Source organism: Dromaius novaehollandiae, chromosome 27, assembly GCF_036370855.1.
Source record: "Dromaius novaehollandiae isolate bDroNov1 chromosome 27, bDroNov1.hap1, whole genome shotgun sequence".
Taxonomy (NCBI): Eukaryota; Metazoa; Chordata; class Aves; order Casuariiformes; family Dromaiidae; genus Dromaius; species Dromaius novaehollandiae.
Genome location: NC_088124.1, coordinates 4,125,486 through 4,144,134, shown reverse-complemented (window position 1 = coordinate 4,144,134; position 18,649 = coordinate 4,125,486). Strand labels below are relative to the sequence as shown.

The window sequence follows — 18,649 nt, the reverse complement described above, 5'->3', positions numbered from 1 at the left end:
ACGCCGCAACCCGCTGCCGGCTTCCCTCCCGCCCTACGTCGCATCCCCCCTCGACCCGGCGAGAGGAGCTCTGAAATAAAAATTAAAATAAGAAATAAAACCTGGCGGACGGGCGGGTTAGGTTTTCCTCAGCATCACTCCAGACGCGCGAAGCAATCCTCTCTCCTCCTCCACCGCCTTTGCCTCCTCATTCTCTCCTTCCCCGATGCAGTTTTACTCACTAAAACCGCTTTTCACGGGCAATCGGATTACTAGCGAGATGTTTTATCATATCAGCTTGTCTAGTTTATTCCCAAAAGTGGTTTAAATCAGAGAAGGAAAACGGTTTAAAAAACCACCCCTAAAAACCTCCGACGGCGACTTCACTGCGTTTTATACAATCGCTGATCGCAGGCAGTTTAAAAAAAAAAATTAGGAAGTTTTTCCAAGAGCTCTGCCTCGCCCCAGCCTGACCCGCACGTTATATCCAGCTTACGAAGCGCGACGGGGAGGGAGGGAGGGAGGTTTTCTCATCCTCCGAGCCCTTTCCCGCACGCAGGGCTCCCCGCCGGGTCCCGGCCGACCCCCTCGCCGGCGCGGAGCAGCCGGGTGCCCGAGCAGCGCGGTGCGGAGCGGAGCCGGCCGGTGCTGAGCTACCGAGCGGCAGCCGATGCTGCGCGACTGATGTCGCAGCGGCTACTTTCATCCGAACGGACTCGGCCCGCGAGCAGCGTCTCAGGTGCAGCGGGGTCTCCCGAAGTCACGCACCTCATATATATATATATTATATATATATATATATAATTTTTTAAATCTTCTCATGCACATGCATGGATTTCCAAGCTCTGAATGCATTTCCTTCCCCCCCCTTCCCTCCCTCTCCTGGTGACCCAGGACTCATCCCTTTGGGGGTGGGGGGGGAGATGCCCGCAGCCCCCCAGGCGGGCGCTTGGCCTCTGCAAAACGTCCCCCGGCGCAGCCCGGGTGGCACCCGGCTACCGCGGCGCCGGAAGAGACGCAGACCCGAGGGGCCGGGACGGGGGATTTCGAGTTTCCACTTGCAGAAGCAGCAGGTGACGAGGACGCGGCGCTGGCGCGGTGTCGGGCGAGCGGGCGCAGAGCACGGGGGAGAGGCGCGGGTGCCCAACGCCGGCAGCATCGCCCCGAGCCCCCGCCCCGGGCACCTGCCGGCCGCAGCCCGGCTCCCCGCTCCCCTCCGGGAAAACCCGGAGCGAGGGGAGAGCAGGGCGAAGGCGGCCCCCCCTTGTCCCTCCCGCAAATGAGGGGGTCTCCCCAAACGCCCCGAACCAGGCCCCGCATCCCTCAGCGGGGGGAGCCGGATGGAGGAGCATCATTTTGGGGGGCAACGGGAAAGTGGGGGGCAACGGGAAAGTGGGCGCCACTGCATTATCCCACCTTCCTCGGGGGGGGGAGGAGGAGCCCCGTGCCCACCCTCCCCGCGGGAAAAACAACGAAAAGGGGGGGGGGGGGGACCAACACCGCCAGCCCGGGCCTCGCCACCCCCATGGCGGGCCACGAGCGCGGCCAGGCTCAACGCAGCCCCTCGCCGGCAGCCGCAAAGCAAAGCTCCGCGCTCGGCGCCTCGCCGGGCAGCAACTTCCCGAGCGAGCGCACTCGCATCGCCGCCGCGGCGGGGAGAGGGGCCCGGGCCCACCGCAGACCCTCCCGGCACTTCAGTTTGCACACTACGTTTTGCACACTAGATTTTTTTTTTTCCTTTTTAAATCAGCTCTGCTCTTCCCTTTCCAAAGGGACGTGAACGTACAGGCACCCGTATTTCCCCGAGCACAGGGAGGTGATCGGTGCTGGTCGCTGCATTTAGGGATTTTTTTTTCCCCCTTAAAGGGTCTGGGGATTAACCCCCTCCCCTCCTCCCCCAAGCAGCGTTAATCCGCTCCGTTTATATGCACTGCCCCAGCGCGCTGCCCCCAGGTACGCTTGCCCCCGAAACGCAAACCCGCAGCGCTCCCCGCACCGCTGGGGCAGGGGGGGAATGTCCCATCGCTGCCCACGTCTGTCCCCAGCGGGACGGGGCGACCCGGGCGCGGGCCCCGTCGGGCAGCACCGCTCTGCTTTTAACCCCCCCGCGGCGGCTCAATCGGGCGGCAATTGCCCCCGTCGGGGCGGGAGGGGAGCTGCCCGCTTCGGGCTCCCCACGGCCCGCGCAACGGCGGAGGGGGGGCAACACCGACAACAATCCCCTCAGCTAATAAATTAAAATAATGATGATGATAAACCCGAACAGGTAGCGTCGCAAAGCGCCAGATGCCGACCGCCGTTGCGGAGCACGGGGAGGAGAAGGGCTCGGGGAGCCTCCCCCCGCCTCCCCCAGCCCGGCCGCCACAAAGCCGGAGAAGAAAGGCAGGAATTGGAGCCATCCCACCGCCGCGCAGGGCTCACAAAAGCCCCCCGACGCGGCTCCCCCCCCCCCCCGGGGCCGCGCTGAGAAACTAGGCGGGGGGGGAGGAAAAAAAAGGGGGGGTAAATTTTACAAATCTGATTATTTCAGTGTTCACTCACCCTGGGGGCTCCTCGGCTTTTGGACCGACTTTATGGGGGGGGGATTAAAAATGAAATTAAGAGTTCGCCTCCATGAGAGCCTGCGACTGCGCCGGGTTTAGCTGACAACCCGGCAGGGCTCGAAGGGGGACAGGTCCCCGCCGCCGCCCGGCCGAGCCACATGTTGTCTTGATTTAACATCAAATGCCTGCTCGCCCGCGTAACACGTTCCTCGCGTAAATTTTTAACACACAAGAAGAAATTTGTAAAAGTAAATCCTACTTCTGGTTTGGGTTAAAAACAAACCAACCTTTTAATACAGAAACTAATAACATTTTTATTGTATGCCCCACAGCTTTACAGCGCTCGCGGAAAAGTGAGGTCTTAATCTGATGCTAAGTTGGTTTCGACTGCGGTAAAAAACAATCTCTGGATATCGCAGCCTCCCAGCAGAAACGACGCGGAGGGAATAATTGCCTAAAGCCGACGAGAGATCCCGGGGAGGGATCGGGCAGAAATGCCTTCGGATCTGCACTAAGACTAGGGAAATCCAAGTTTTCAAGCCGTGCACTTCGCGAACGCTACTCCGAGCAAAGTTTAGTTTTCAGAAGCCTGTGAATTACTGCCGCTTCCCCCTCCGTACACTTTTATTTGAATTAAAAAGCACATGGGGGGAGCGGGGGGAAAGACACAGACAGCTCTTCATTTATCTATTTTTTTTAAAGGGGAAAGGGGGGGAAGAAATCATTCCCAAATGGAAAAAGAGAAACCAATTACACTCCACTTGTTCTCTACACACCTCCGAAACGCGGCTGCCAACTCGAAACAGATTTCCTACCACCGAAAGAAATATCGAGGGCGACCCGCTGCTAGCGCAGCACGTCCCGCAGCGCCTCTCTTCCGCGGGAGCGGGGGCACAGAGCCGCGTTTGTTCGCGCCGGACGAGGAAGCCGGAGCGGGCGAAGAATAGAAATTTCTCCACTTGGCCGCGGCCGGCGGAGCATCGCGAAACGACGCCCGGCGCCGGCCGGGAGAGGCCGAGCAGCGCCGGCCGCGGGGCTCCCGACCACCCGCCGCCGGCTCCGCAAAGGCTTTTTTTCCCCCTCCTTTTGCCCGGGAATTTCTGAACTCCCAGAAGAAGGAGGCTTAATAATAAAAGCGCTTTCCAACTGCATTATTCTTGCTATTACGACGAGCCGCTGCCCGCGGGGTCCCAGCCGGGCGGCCAGCCGAGCCCTCCCGCAGGCAGCGGGCACCAGACCCGCGGTAAAGGCCCTTCCAGCCCCTTGGGGGGAGGAAAAAAAAGAAAAAAAAAAAAACAAAAAGCCTCGCTACGCTCGCGAACAAAGACATGCCAAAGACTCCAACTTTGCAGGCGGGTGAGGCGCAGGCAAAGCACGAGGCCGGGCTCGGCCGCGCGGCTGGCTGCGGGCAGAGCCCCGACCCGGCCCGACCCGCGGGAGCTCCGCGGCCGCGCACCCCGCTGCACGCTTCTCCTCCTCTCCCTCACCTTTTAGGCTATATATATATATAAATGTTTTTTGGCGATACCGCGGCCGGCGGAGGATTTACCAGGGCGCTCTAGCGACGGCCGCTCTCGCTGCAGGTTGACGGCTGCGGCTGCTTCTTCGCGCAATTTCAAAACTTAGGGCTGCTCCGCTCGCTTGCGGAGGGCTCTCGGCGGAGGCACCGCGCCCGCCGGGCCGCTCCGGGCACCGGGCGGGGCTGGGGGCGATCGAACAGCGGAGGAAGGCGGGGGGGGGGGGGGGGGGGGGGAACAAAAAAACAAACGGGAAAAAACACCACCCCAAAGAGCAGCTAGCATTAAAGCAAAACTGCCAGCGAGGAGAGAGAGACGGGAGGAAAGCGAGAAGTACCAACAAAGAGAGCCCGGAGGCGGCTGGTCATGGCGGGGCTCCCGCGCCCCCCCGGCTCGAAGGGCTCCAGCCCCCAGCGCCAGCGGCGGCTCCGCGGGCAGCGGCGGCTCCGCGGCTCTCCCGGCGGCTCCGCGGCTCCCCGGTGCCCGGCCGCCCCCCCGCTCCCCCCCCCCCCCCCGCCGCGGGGCCGCCCCCCGGGGCCGGGCACCGCCTCGGGGAGGGGGGCGGCGGCGACCCCCGCGGCCGCCTCCGCCCGCCCCCGCGGGGATCCCCGGGGGCGCCACGGCCGGCGCCCGCCGCCCAGCCCCGGGGCGCACCGCACCCCCCCCCGGGGGGGGCACCAAGCCCCGGAGCCCCCCCTCCCCCCCGCGCTCCCTTTGTCCGGCCGCAGCAACAAACTTCCCAGCGCGCCGCCACCCCGGGGCGGGGGGGGGAAACGAGCCCCGAGCTCCCGCGGCGGCAGCCGGAGCCCCCCGCCCGCCCCACACCTGCCGCGGGAGGGGGGGGGACCCTTCCCCAACCCCCCCCGACCCCCGCGGTGCTCCCGAAATACCCAGCCGGCAGCAGCTGCGGCAGCGCATCCCCGGCGGGGCGCAGGGGGGGGGGGGGGACGGGACGCGGCACCCACCTGGTCGCCCCCAGGGCCGGCGGCAGCGCGGCGCGGCTCCGGGCGGCGCGGCGGGCACGCGGCCGCGCCGCCTTCCCCGGCCCCGCCGAGAAACCAAAAATAATAATAATAATATTAAAAAAAAAGAAGAAAAAAAAAAAAAACTTCGACGGGGCGGCCGCGGCTAGAGGCGGCGCGGCATGGCGCGGCGGCGGGGGGGCTCCCCGCGGGGCTGGGCGGGCCGCTCCGCACCGCTCCGCTCCGCGCCGCTCCGCACCGAGCGGGGCCGCGGGCAGCCCGGGCCGCGGCCGTGCGCGCCGCGCTCAGGTCCGGCTCGCGGCGGCGGCGGCGGCGGCGGCGGCGGCGCGGGCGCGGCGGCGGCGCGGGGCGGGCGCCGGCCGCCCTACCATAGTTCCTCTAAAGCAGGTGCAGCCGCTTTCCCCGCCGCCCGCCCCCCGCAGGCCGGGGAGGAAGAGGAGGAGGAAGGCTCGCGGGGCGAGGAAGGAAGCGCGGCCCCCTGCCGCTGCTTTTGTGGGTGGGGAGCGGAGTGCTCTGCCCCCCCTCCCCCCGTGCAGCCTGCCCCGCTCCATCCCGCTTCGTTTTCGCTCATTAACGCCGTCGCTAATTGGTTTCTGCGGTTCGATCCCCGAGGCAGAGCGTTGCCCACGCGGCCTTGTCGCTGCTGCTCGGAGGGGAAACTGAGGCACAGCGGGGTGCTGGGGCCGTGCGACGCCCCCGGGGCCCTCGGGGCAGAAAGGCTCCGCTGCCAACGCGCATGGAGAGGGACGCTGGGGCGGAGAAGCGCCAGCCCCATTTTACAGACGGGAGAAGCGAGGCACCGAGCTGGTGGCCCCAGCAGCCCGTCCCAGCATCGCCCCAGCGCCTCGTTCCTCGGGGCAGGCAGCGGGCGCCCAAAACCCCGCGGCGCAGCGGAGCCGTCGTCTGAACGCTGCGCCCGAACCACCGCCTGGAGACAGGACCCCCACCACCATCCGGGTGCCGGACCCCCACCACCATCCGGGTGCCGGGTCCGTCCTCCGGGCAGGGCAGGGAAGGGCAGCCCCGAGGCCGCCCCGCAGCTGGCAGCTCGGGGATGAGCGCTGCCGCGCTCGCTTGCAAGGATAGAAATAAAGGGTTTTGCTAGATTTCAAAGTCCGCTCGTTTTGTCAGCGTAAGTGAAGTGCAACGACTGTATACGTTTTAATTTTAGAAGCAGCTTTTTAGAAATGTCTATGTTTAGTTTTAAAAGGTGAAAATTGGAGTGAAAAGTGTTTCAATCCACCTGGATTTTTGGGGGGAAAATTGAACTTTACAGGAAAACTGTTAAAAAAATCTATTCCTGAATGAAAAGTTCTCCTGCATCAGGGAGTTTCTACGTGACGGAGAAGCCGGTTCCCACCAGGTGCGAGATCTGCTGGCCCCAGCCAAGGTGCCAGCAAAGCCATCGGCACTGGGTCCCACCGGCCGCGGGGGCCACCTTGGCTGGGGGCAACGCCGGGAACCGGTTTCAGCCCAGCCCTCGGCCCAGCACCTCTGGGGCCGGGGTTTCCCGCAGGGCTCTGCTCGAGCTCCGGTCGCATGGACGGAGCCTTCTGCGGCCCCAAGGACACCCCCGGGGAAGGATCTCCCCCTTTATCTGGCAATCTATTTTTTTTTTCATGGGACAGAGGCACCACGCATTGCTGCCTGCCCTGAGCTTGGCCAATACAGGATCCTTTTAAGGCATTTTTGCCTTAAAAAATTGGGTTTGGGGAGTCTTACTTCTCTTCCTGATGCACAAAAACTACTCCCACTCACCTCCTCAACCGCGTGGCCTCATATGGACCCAGGGCTCTGACTTCTGAGTTACGCACCCAAATATCGGCCTATGAAAAACACCAGGTTTTTTCCTAATCCTAAACCAGCCCTCTTTCCGAGTGAAAAGCAGCTCTGCTTTGAGCAAAGAGCCTCGTCAAACATGTGCTCGCCCTCTCTTCCCTGCACCAGAACAGTCCCTTCGAAGACACCAAACAGCATCCGAGCGGGAAGGATCCGCGCGGGAAGAATCGGGCAGCCTTCCCCCAAAGCGAGCTTGTGCACGGAGCACGGCCCAGAGACCCCGCTCTGCTCGTCCCCGCCAGCCAGGAGTAAAACCCCGGAGCGCAGGAATCTGGGCGAGCAGCGCGTGGTCTCAGCGGATGCTCTTTTGGGCAGAGACCGTGCTCGGCCGGGTGTTTCGTACGGCGCCGGGCACAGCAGGGCTCGTCCCCCCGGCAGCTCCACGGACCCCGCTCCGCTCTCGGGAAAGCCGGAAAACCCATCGCCGTGGGGACGTTGAGACTGATCCAAGTGAAGGCAGGGACATTTCCAGCAGCGCGAGAGCAAGAGAGACCACAGACACGTGCACACTCCTGTGCTCAACTCCCGAAAGAGAGTGGGAGAAAGGGAGGAAGGAAAAAATGTAATTTATGCTGCAAAAAACTCTTTGCATGGGCAAAGATTTTGGCATGTGTCATCTCCAAAGGCAGGACCAAAGGTGTAGCAGAAGTACTGGCATTTACAGCTATCAGATTAAACATTTAGCTTAATGTATGGTTAGAAAGCAGTGGGACACGTGGCCGGGGAGCAAAGAGTTGGTATCGGTTACGTGACGGGGTCCCGAGCGTAGCTGCCCTTCTTCACCTCCAGAAAAATTACACGTTCCAGCTCTTTTGAGCATGATACTCATCTTTACTTTCTCATGCCTCTGCAGACAATGCCCAAACTCTTATCCGTGTTTTTCCTGGCAATATATTTATTTATTTTTCCTCTAGAAAGTGTCTGCTTTTCTAACCAGATTATCGGAAATTTCTGAAAAGTGAAAATTTTTCAGCAGTGGTTTTTGTTCCTGGGGGCGTCCAGAATGGGAATGGTTTCCACTTGCAGTGAGGTTGATGGAAAGCTCCAGTTTTCCAAGAAAAAGTGGGTTTGGTTTTGTTCTAAATCCCGCTCCAGGTAGAGCCGACAGCAGCTCCGTCCTCCCAGGGGATCCTCGCCCAGCCCCACCCGCCGCCCCCTCGCCACCGGCTACGGATGGGCCGTTTCTGGCAACGGCACGGCGGCGAGCACAGGAGCGAAAGCCGGTTTGTGCTTTGTGGCTTTTTTCCCTATGGGAAAAGTTACTTTACTAACAGAAAACCTGACTTTCTTAAAGCCCATGAGAAAACCTGGGAGTATTTGACGGCATGAACAACTCCCCTGAACTTTTCCACTTCCTGCCTGTCTCTGATTCTCTCCCTCCTTCGTTCTTGTTTCGAAGCAAAAAAATGAACAAAAAAAGGAGAAAGTAGAAAATTGGGAGAGGGAAAGCAGGGGGAGTCAGGGCAGAGCATCGCTGCTGTCCTCGCAGCCCGGTGCCCGGGGAGGGGGCCGCGCACTCGCGCCGGGAGCCCCCGCTTCCCACCCTGCCGGGGGAAATTCCCACAGACGGGCAGAGAAGGGGCTTTTCCTCGGAGCAAGCCGCAGACCCGCTCGGCCCGCCGCCCCCGGCAGCGAAACCAGCCCGGGGTGATATCGGCAGCGTTTGCACCCGGAGGAAGCCGGCTCTGCCCGGACGTGCCGGCGGGCCGGCGGCCGCGCTGCGCTGCGCTCTTGGACCCCGCGCGCCGCTTGCGTAAGGCGAAGAAATGATGCACCGAGTTACTGTAAGTGATGAGAGGCTCCTGGCTCCCTTTTAAAGCGACAGGCTGCCGTTCGCGCGGGGCCGCGGCACCGCTCGCCCTGCCCCGGCCGGGCTCCAGCGGCACCGCCGAGCCGCCAAACCCAGCGGCAGCATCCCGGGCGAGCGGCCCCCGCGGTGGGGAGACCCCAAAACTGGCCTATCCACCCCGGAGCTGCGTTTGGAGAGGGGGCACCTGGAGCGCAACGCTGGGGCTGCCACATCCCCAGCACTGCCCAGGACCGAGCGTCGCGGCCCCGCCGGCTCGTGGCTGTGCCGTGCCTCAGTTTCCCCTACTTGTGCGGCGAGAGGCCGTGGGGCTCGGGGGCAGCTGGGCGTTAGTGAGCTGCAGCTAACGGGAAGCAGCAGGGAGGCTCAGACCTCTGCACCTCCCCAGTTTGCATTTATCTGCTCTGCAACTAACGTTACTCATCCGGAGCGGGACGTCTGCGCTCGCCGCTCGTGATGTTTGTCTGCATTGTTTCCTTGGGGAGATGCTCGCCGCACGCGGTGACTCCTCGGCTGAGCTGTCCCGGTGCCGAGCGCCGGGGATTACTCACCACGCGAGGTTTTCTAAGGGCAGATTTGGCCCTTTTTCTGCAGTTGTTCATTTCTCACTCTTTGATATCATTCCCTTCCCTCCTTTCTTCCTCTGCCAACCCTCTCCACGCTGGCTCTTCCCGGCCCTCTGGGCTTCCTCCTCCTCGCGCTTACGCGGGGGCCAGAGCTGCTGGCCAAATCGCTGGGTGTCAAAAAGCCTTTGCACTGCTGCCTGCAAAGGGCTCCCCACCCTCCTGCACCCAGCCAGGTCCCCGCTCCCGTCGCCTTTCCGCTCCCTCTCTGCTTTCTCCCAGCCCTTCCAGGGAACGGCTCCGGCCTCGGAGCAGAGCCCACACGGCCAACCCAGCTCCCCGCCGCTCTGCCGGCCCCGGCGGCTGCTTTGCTCCAAGGCGGACCAGGGGTGCAAAACCTCAGCAATCGTTAAGCATAATAGTGCAATAAAGGAGGGGAAAAGAAAAGCAGTTAAAAAAGGCAAACGGGAGACCCTGGGTCTTCACGCGGGGTCTCGGCTGCGCTCCCCGAAGCTGCCCGGCGCGGCCTGGTGTGCGCACCGCCGTGTTCGTGACGCCTGGGCACGAGCCTCTGCTCGGGGAGACTCCACCGAAAAGCATGTGGGACACGGTCCTCTCCTTCCTCCATGCAAAACTGCGGCAGATCAATGAATATTTTAACAAAGAAATATTTCATTAGAAGAGTTGATTGCTTAATGAACTGTCCCTGTGAGCCATCAAAATGCAATGGTGGTTTTTTTTTTTTTTTCCTCGCTTTCACGAAGGCAAAGATTCATATCACGGAGAACTGGCTTATCAAATTACCGTAATGGCCTGAGTAGACCAAGCACGTGCAGCATCGTGGGGAGGCTGGGGGCCGCCGCGGGTGCCAACGATGGGGCACCCCGCGCCGCACGCGTGGGCTTAGGGGACCCCCACCAAGCCGGGCCCAGACCTGGTCCCTGGCACCACTGTAACCAGCTCCATGAATAGGGGTGGTTGGGACAACGCGAGTCTGTTCTCCTTTGGGCTGCCAATATTTGCAGGAAAAGAAAATTACGCACCATTTCCCCCCTCCCCTTGCAAAAACATCGTGATAAAGGGAGAGTGTCTGGGTTGAAACCATCGAAAGCCAGCGCTGATGCACGACAGCACGAGTTCAGCAAGGCCGGCCCAGATTTGCACCAGGGCTCTCTCACCTGGCGCTCAGCTGGGGTGATTGAAACAGAAAGGAATCTCAGCACTTAGCGGGCTCTTGTCCTTGGTTGTTTGCTTTTGTGCCGGGAGGAAAACAGCTCAGCGCTTCCCCTTGCTCCCTCCGTCCCCCCGCGGCTCCCCAAGCCCTGCCGGCGCGGCCCGGCGTCGGGCTGCGGGTGTGAGGGGAGGAAATCGTCACTTTTTCGCTCTTTTCTCAATGTTTCCGTTGCATTGCTTTCTGAAAGTTTATTAGGGGAAATATTCCCTTTCGTCTCCAGTTTCATACCGGCTCCGTTTCAGGCTGCCCAGGGCAGCAGGAGCGCAGGGGGGTGGCGGGACCCCCAGCCTGGCCCGCGTGGTGGGAGCACAGTCATTAGCGGCCGGGAAATGAACAATAACCTGACAAGAATGGAACAATTTTCCATCAATTAGAGCGCAGCCTCTTTTTGTCTCGCTGCAGAATTAAGTTTTGCTGATTGGTGATTACTTTTGTCTGATGACAATTCATTAAAACTCGCGTGGGGGGAGGATGCTACCGGCGCGGGAGGCAGGGAGCGGGGGCGAGGGAGCCGGGCCCGCGGCACGCTCAGCACCCCGGTGCGGCGGTGCCGCTCGGATCCGGCGCGCCGAAATGCGCAGGGGGGTTCGGTGGCACCGCACCATGCGGCACAGGGGGCTCCCGAGGCCGGGATCCAGCCCCGAGGTTTGGAAGCTGGCAGGAGCGTTGCTTTAGGATGACCTTTGCAGCCAAATAGTGGCTTGGAGCTTCCTCTGCCACACACCCAGGTCTCCTTGTCCCTCTCTGCGTTCCCTTTTCCTTAGTTATTTGCAAATTTTCCTGGGTGACTCCAGACCCGGCACTCGCCTGCCCCGGTTTTCCGCTGAGAGGAGCTGCAGAAAGCGCTGCCCATGCCGTCGCTTCCCAGGGCTGAGCTCGCCAGCCGGCGACTGCGAAGGCGAAGAGAGCGTTTGCTGTGAGCGGCCCCGATTCGGCGCAGCGGCCTTCGAGCACTGAGCCGACGGGCCGGGAGCGCGTGGGGCCCCTCCGCCTGCACCCCTTGCCTGTCCCGTGGCCCTGCTTGAGGGAAGCAAGGAATTAGCAGAAAAAAAGCAAGAGCAGAATTAAAAGCAATTCTCACCAGGTTCTTTTCTTTTCTTTTTTTCGTCCAAAATGCCACCGCAAGGCTGCAGGACATTCAGAAGTGGTAAACGCTGCAATTGGCTCAGTTTGGACTTTTTAGCTGTATCCTACTGGGTGCCATGGGTGAACGCATGGATGCTTTTTTCCATGCAATTTGTTGCCTCTCTGTAACTTTGGGGGCGATTTCCATGAAAAGTCATAAAAACTGGGGTTTCCTGCTGAAAAGCTTAGATAAAGCCCTTCATGTTCTTTCACAACCCTCTTCAACAACGACCTTCAAAATGACCAATTTCGCTCAAAACGTGGCACACAGGATTCCTCAGGCGGGAGGAGAAATCACAGCCAAAACTGGGTCAGTTCTCATTAAAAATACTTTTACTAATAGCGTTTTGTTTGCTGAAAGGACTCACTTCTACTCAAAACGCTGCTCGCTGCAGAGGGGCCGGTCGACGCTCTTGGCTGGAGAAACAGGTTCCTTTTCCCTGGCGAGCGCTTCCCATCCCTGCCGGGGCTCCAGGGCTTTCCGGCCCTCGGCATGGCTTTGCCTGCCCAGAGGGGCTCAGCAGCACCGGGCGCCCCGGCTCGCACATCGCTCCACGTCTCCGGATGTCCTGAGCCGGTGGCAGGAGCAGGGTGCCGGGACGGGGGGATGGAGGCGGGTTCAGACCCGTCTGCGGTGATTTTTGGCCCGTGTCGCGCGCAGGCAGCTCTCGCCTTTCATTTTGGGTGCACACGCCGGGTTTTGGCTCGGGCTCAGCCGCTGCCGACCACGCCGCGGGAAAACACCCAGGCGGGGAGCAAGGAAGCGGCGAGAATGAAGCATCCTATACCCTGACCTAATTCAGGGCCTAATCCAAAGCCTGCTCTAATCGGGGGCTGATCCCGCGGCAGCGAGGTGCGGGGCAGCGCAGCGGGAGCCGGAGCCGCCAGCCAGCTGCCGGGGCCACGGAGGCTCCCCGCTCCCCCGGGCTCCCGGCGGCAGAGCGGGTTTCCGAAGCGGAGCGAAGCCCAGCGGTCGCGGAGGAAGAAACCATCAGGAGGGCACGTTGCAGCCCTGAGATTTGGGGGTGCAGAGGGTTTGGGAGGGGACCGTGACCTCGAGCCTGCCTGCGACGCAGAGAAACCCCTTCCCTTCCCAGGTCCTCCCGGGGATGGCGTCTTCCTTGGGCAGCGGGAAGGCAAGAGCTGCGAAACTTCACTTTCTGGAGGTGATGAAGATGGGACAGGCGGGAGGAAGCACCCAGAGAGGGGGAGCCACAGACCCTGCCCCAAAACCCCGCGCGAGCCCGAGGGCAGGAGGCAGAACTGGATAAAAACCAAGCGAGGCAGAGGGGAAAAAGGCAAAGCGAAGCATCCCAGGGATGCTCCTCGCACGTGCGGATTACGCAGCCATTTCACGGGACACTGAGGAGTCAACCCGCAGCGCGGGGGAAATTGGGCATGTCGCTCCCCGAGCCGTGGCGGGGAGCAGCCCGGGAATTTCACGCCCCGCGCGCCTCGCCGGGCGGCTGGGGGGGGTCACACACACACACACACACCCCCGCCCGCACCGCCGGCTCCGGCAGCCCGGAGCACAGTGGCAGCAGGCTGTTCTCATTACAGCCCAATGAGGCTGTTTACTCACCCAGCTGGAGACAGTTAGAGAGTGATAAATAATGAAAGAGAAAACATGATTTTCCCCTCTGTGGTTTCTATTTGTGTAACCATATGTCACAGCTCAATACGGCAGCATTTTTTTCAGCTTTATTCAGGAAAGAGTTGATTTTTTCCATGGAGCGGCTATTTTTTTTTTCTTCTTCTTCTGTGCTTTTTTTTTTCCCCTCTGGTGCACTGACAAAAGTATTTCTGTTTGTTTTCCTGTGCAGCTCGCTCACACTCAGCCTCCTTAAAGCCTGACTTGTCTCAATAACTGCAAAGATTTGATAGGTGTCTTCTCAGCCTCTTTTAAAATACCTGTCATGTGGCTACAGCGAGGAGAAAACGAGCTGCAAACTGAACAGTCGAAAAACAACACCGGGCGCGAGGTGTGCGAGAGAGGCAGAGCCCTGTTCGCGCCGGGGCTGCAGCGGCGTTGTCAGAGCGTAAAACACACCGGAGCTTCCCCTCCCGCGGGGCAGGAGGGAGCAGGGATGAGGGCCAGCAGCTCCTGCAATGCTTTTTCAAGCAAGGATGGCCAAGTGCTGTGCGAGGGCAGGAGAGGGTCCTTCCTGCTGTCTCGCAGGTGGGGAAACCGAGGCACGGCGTGCTCCAGCGGCTCCATCCCGTAACGCGCCGGTGGAGCTGGGCAAGCTGCCGGCTCTCGTCCAGGCATCCGGCCTCCCGAGCACCCCGCGCACCGGGAACGCCCCGCGCTGATTTTTCCAGAATGGGTGGAAACGGTGCCGTCGGCAGGGCTGAGAAGGAGCAGAGGGGAATGGCAGTAGCGCAACGCCTAAAGCCGATCTCACAGGTATTCCGGCGAGGAAAAGTGCTTGCAAAGCATCTCGGGGCCCCGTCTGCTGAGGGCCCCATGTGCATGGCTCCGTCTGCCGCGGGCCCAGAGCGGGCAGGCCCCTGCAAGGCCCGTCTCCCTTCCCACGAGCGGGGTGCCGCACACCTCCCTCGTGCAATCATCCCTCTGGATGCCCTGGGTGCCGCGTCTCAGCGGCTGGTGTCTTTTCTCCTGCCATGCCCTCCACCCAAAGCCTATTTTTCGGAGGTCTTGGCTCGCTCTCGTGTTGATTTTCCCCCTGAAGCGCTCTCGGCCAGGGGCACACAATGTATTTTTTTGCCTTAGCAAGTCCTCCAGCTCCGTAACACCCTCTTCCCGCAAGATATGTAGCTTTGGGAAAGCAATTATCCGAGTGACCTCATCCATGTCTACGGCATGAGGTCACCCCCGCTCCGAGGAGGTGTGCACCTAGGCAAGGCCACGGGCGTGCCGAGGAGCTTGGCTCATCCCGACCCAGCGTTTGGGCTCGCTCCGGAGTCCGATCCCATTGCCGAGGAAACGGGCAATTAATCCCCGCACAGCTCCCAGAGGCCGTCAGGCACCAGGAATGCAGATGGTGCAACGATGGGACGAGCGGAGGAAGCCAAACGGCACCGACTGCGAACACCCGTGCCCGATGCACCGTCCGGCCTGAATCCCAAAGCCGCCGCCGCTCTGTTTGAATTGCCTCAATTAAATTTAGCAAACGCACCTCCTCGTACAGCTGATTGCTTTTTGAAAACGTACGAAAACCATTCCTCTGGAGGTCTTTCTGCCTAATAACCCCCCCACGCACACGCTCAAGCGGGCGTTTATCCGCACTTTGCTTCCCCTGTGCCTCCGTCCTGGACTCGCGTCTCCTATATCCAACTCTCTGCAGTTCCAGGTAGACCATCACTGAAGTTTTGAGCCCTCATCTATTAGCCCCTGCTAAAGTTGGCTTCAGGCCTTTGAGCAGTCCTTCAGCAACACGAGAGAACCCGAATTCCTGAAAATCAGAGACGCGATTTAGGCGGCACCTGTAATATTGGCGCGAGGGCTGGACGAGAGCAGCAATTCGCCAGCCGAGTCCCCCAGCTGCACCCGCCTCGTCCAAGTCTCCAACGCGAGGTCCCATCGTGGAGGAAGGACGTGAGAAAGTGGCGGTGTCAAAAATGGGCTCAAACTCCTGTACGCCCAAGCGCCGAGAAGCGAGCCGTCATCCCAGCTGAAGCCACGATGTCCTCAGCAAAAACGCCCCAGCTCCGAGGCTGAACCGCTCGCTGTGTCGGAGCACTGTGAGCATGGACGGAGCTGTCCTCCTTCAGAGCAGCTCACCCGAGCAAGACCAGCATCTTCTTTCCCCAGGCCACCAAGAGCTCTAGTCGAAGGATTTGAGCTGGAGGTTGGGAAAAGACGGGCTCCTTGAGCCCCCGCCTGCCCTATCCGTTTTTATGGCCTTCTGCAAGCTGCCCAGCTCCACTCCTCGGCCTCCAGGTCCTGCTCCTCTCCCCAAGCACCAAATAATAAGGGCTGGGAATCTGTCGCAGGTTAATTGGGGCTATTTCACATCAAAGCCCCCTTTGCCTCTGCCAGCCAAGCCTTCGCCGCACGGCAGCCGCGGCTTCAACGCGCTCTGCGACACCTTCGCGGTGCAGAAGGGGCTCGCGAAGGGGACGCGGGTGCTTCCCCGCCCCAAGCCCCAAATCCCCCTTTTCCCCCTGTTTCAAAGCCAGGGCAGATGCCACCTGGGAAGCCGCCTGGATGACACCGGCGGGAGAAGCTGCCCTGCGGCTGGGAGCTGCACCCGGCGCAGTTGCACGGGACCGGGAAGCCAGGGTGCCCGGAGGGCCACCGCGCCGGGACGCACGGATGCTCGCTGCCGCTTTTTCCACTCGGGGCTGTGCAAACACGCAGCCCCGCCGCTCGGCCCCCGGCACCGCCGGGGTTAACGGGGAGGCAGTCGGATGGAAAAGGCCCGTTTTTACTGTAGCAGCAGATACAGAGGAGAAAAAAGCGCTAGAATCATTTATCTGGCTCACAGTTTCACTAATGCCCTCGGCTTTAGGCCAGCGTGAGATATTATGAGGTAAATCGGCCAAGTCATGCTATACAAACATTTCAAAAAAGAAAGATATTTTCAGGCTCTTGCAGGAATTCGGCCCTCCCCCTCTGCCCCCGCGTCGAATCGCCGCAGGATTCGGCCGAGGCCGCAGCCCGCTCCACGCCGGCCCGCGGGTGCCGAGGAAGAGGAGGGGCGAACTCACGCCGAGAGACAGAGCTCGAGGTCGGCGAGGGGCTTGTTCAGCGACGCATCCGTCCTGGCACCGCTTCCCGCAGCCGCGACGGAGCAAAGCAACGCGAAGGAGAGGCCGGAGCGGCAGGGCGAGAGCAAGGTACATTTTCCCGGCGAGGAAGTGGTTTTCTGGCCGCAGAGGTGCTCCAAAGCGGTGTGAGATGCACCGCTCCGCGGGACCGCTCCGGGGCACGGGGCACCCCTCCAGCACCCGCGCGTGGCAGACCTCCGAGCCGCCCCCATCATTTGCCCTGACCCAAAAAGCAAAGTTAACCTTCTAGGTTAACAACCTATTTTAACCTCACAGGGACCATGCATGTTCTATAATATACACCTATTTTGTTGCTTGCAGCGTTTAAATCGCTGTGTTCTTTGCTGTTAATTAAAGGGCCGTAGAAAAGTGTCTTTCCGTTCCTGTGTCTTGAGCAGTTCGTTAAAATGCCCACCTTTCCTGCCATAAAATCCATGTACGCACGCTAATAAAATCCAAAAATGTACTGTTAAAGTCCCCACATACAGAATAAAAAAAGACTCTCGCGGACCGTTCTCCAAGCACCCCCGTAAAACGCAGTAAGTGCCCCGTGCCGCTGAGCTTGGGCACGTCCCGGGGTTCGCAGCGGCTGGGACGGTGGCAGCCAGCGCGGTTGCAGGCCCTTGGCGGTCCCGAAATTGGAGCAGCACCGTGCACCAGAGGAGCCTGACTGTTCGGGGGAGCCTTTCCCTGCACCGCCGGACAGACCGCGGCAGAGCGACGCCGGCCCTGGGCGAGCGGCTTTGGCTGCCCGAGGCTCGTGCATCCCCGGGCAGGACCCTCTGGAGGTGCCGGACTGCGGACCACCAGGGCAGCCGCCGCGGGTCTCGGTCGGGCGCCCCGGTCTCCCAGGTGGGAGCCGACGTGGAGCGGACGGGGCCCCGGAGCCTGAGGGCGGGCGCGAGATCCCGCCGTCCCTTCTGAAGCCGAGGCGAGCGGTTGCCGGTGGGTTTGCAGCCCGGCTTGGTTTTTACTGAGGAAACCCGCCTGAACAGGGTGCCTGTTGCTAACCCATCACTGACCGCCTGCAGCCTCGGATCGATCGATCACCGGCCTCATCTCCCACCCGCCCCGGGGGATCGTGGGCACACGCAGCCGCTGTGCCCGCTCCGAGCCCGGCTCCCGCGCCGCAGCCTCCGCCCGCGCGGCCCTGCTCCGGCGCCGCAATCCCGCCTCCCTCCGCCGTCCTCCCCCGGGAGCCCCGGCGCTTTGCTCGAGGGCACCGAGCGAATCATCCGGCAACGCAGAAATCTCGGAGTCCTCTTTAGGCATCCCCGGAGGAGGCAGATCTGAGGGAAGCCAGCGGAGAAGACGCCTGCAGCAATGTCAGTCCTCCAGCAGCCGGGCTGACAGGATTCAGAGCGGGGATTAAGGTTGGGATCAGGGATGCAGGGAAAAATGAAAAAAAGATGCCGGCTTCCAGGCGCGCCTCCGCCGGGTTTGGCTTCTCGCTTGTTCTCGAGGCGGACGTGCTCCCCGGGCACCCAGCTTTAAAAGGCCCCCGACCGCCTTCCTGCAGCAGCCACCGCTCCGGCAGTGCCGCACGCCCGCTGCCGCCTCCGGACACGCGTCGCGGGCAGACCCATGGCGGCAGAAGTGCTGACGCTTTGCTTTCCCGGGTTGTCCCCCCGTGCTGCATCCCGCGCAACCACGACCCTGCCATGGATGCAGAGCGCCATCCTGCCGCTTCCCGCATGTGCAGACGCACTAAGCGGCACGGGCCGGACACAGGCAGCAGGTTCCCCTTGGAGACCACTCTCTTCACAGGGTTTTCTCAAAATTTCTATCTCCGTTGCTGACCGAACGCTGCTCCTACCTGAGTTCTCCGCCGTGCTTGTCGTCGGCGGGTCTCTCCCACCTTCCTCCCAGGCCGGTGCAACGGACGCACCTGGGTGGTGACAACCGTCTTCCCAGCTGCAAATCCAGCACAGTCACCTTTGCTCCAAGGTGGCCTTTTACCGTGCACGGGAAACAGGAGCAGCTGCCTCTTCGCAGGGGCTGGAGCGCAGGGAAAGCAGGAGCACGGGAGCCTCCAAGACACCTGGAAAGCAGGAGGAAAAGCCGTATCGGTTACACAGCTCGCCTGGGTGTGGGAAGCCAGGACCCGCTGCAAGCAGACGGACAGACAGACACCAGGCTGCAGCAAGGTCCGCGGACGTTGCAGCAAGAAACCAGGGAATAGCGTGTGCAGATGCAGCCTGGAGGAGCAGCAGGTCCTGTGCTGGGTTGGGAGGGAAGGAGAAGGGTTCAGACTCATTTCCCACCACGTACCGAGGGAGAACTTGCTCCCGCCTGCACACACCACCCAATGCACTATCTTTGGGG

At 61.4% G+C, this 18,649-nt stretch overlaps 1 protein-coding gene across 7 annotated transcripts in view; it reads right to left on the bottom strand.

The window, feature by feature from the left end:
• FOXP4 (forkhead box P4) overlaps positions 1 to 18,346 on the bottom strand; it is a 73,482-nt gene extending 55,136 nt beyond the window's left edge. For 4 of the 7 annotated variants that reach the window (XM_064498184.1, XM_064498186.1, XM_064498187.1 and 1 more), the window contains exon 1: positions 5,005 to 5,460. The gene's annotated coding sequence lies outside the window, so the exon portion shown is untranslated. Of the gene's footprint in view, positions 1 to 4,071; positions 4,242 to 4,376; positions 4,519 to 5,004; positions 5,461 to 18,140 lie in introns of those variants that run through there. The other 3 variants (XM_064498185.1, XM_026111831.2, XM_026111829.2) reach the window with 3 other exon arrangements.
• Positions 18,347 to 18,649: the final 303 nt, after the last annotated feature.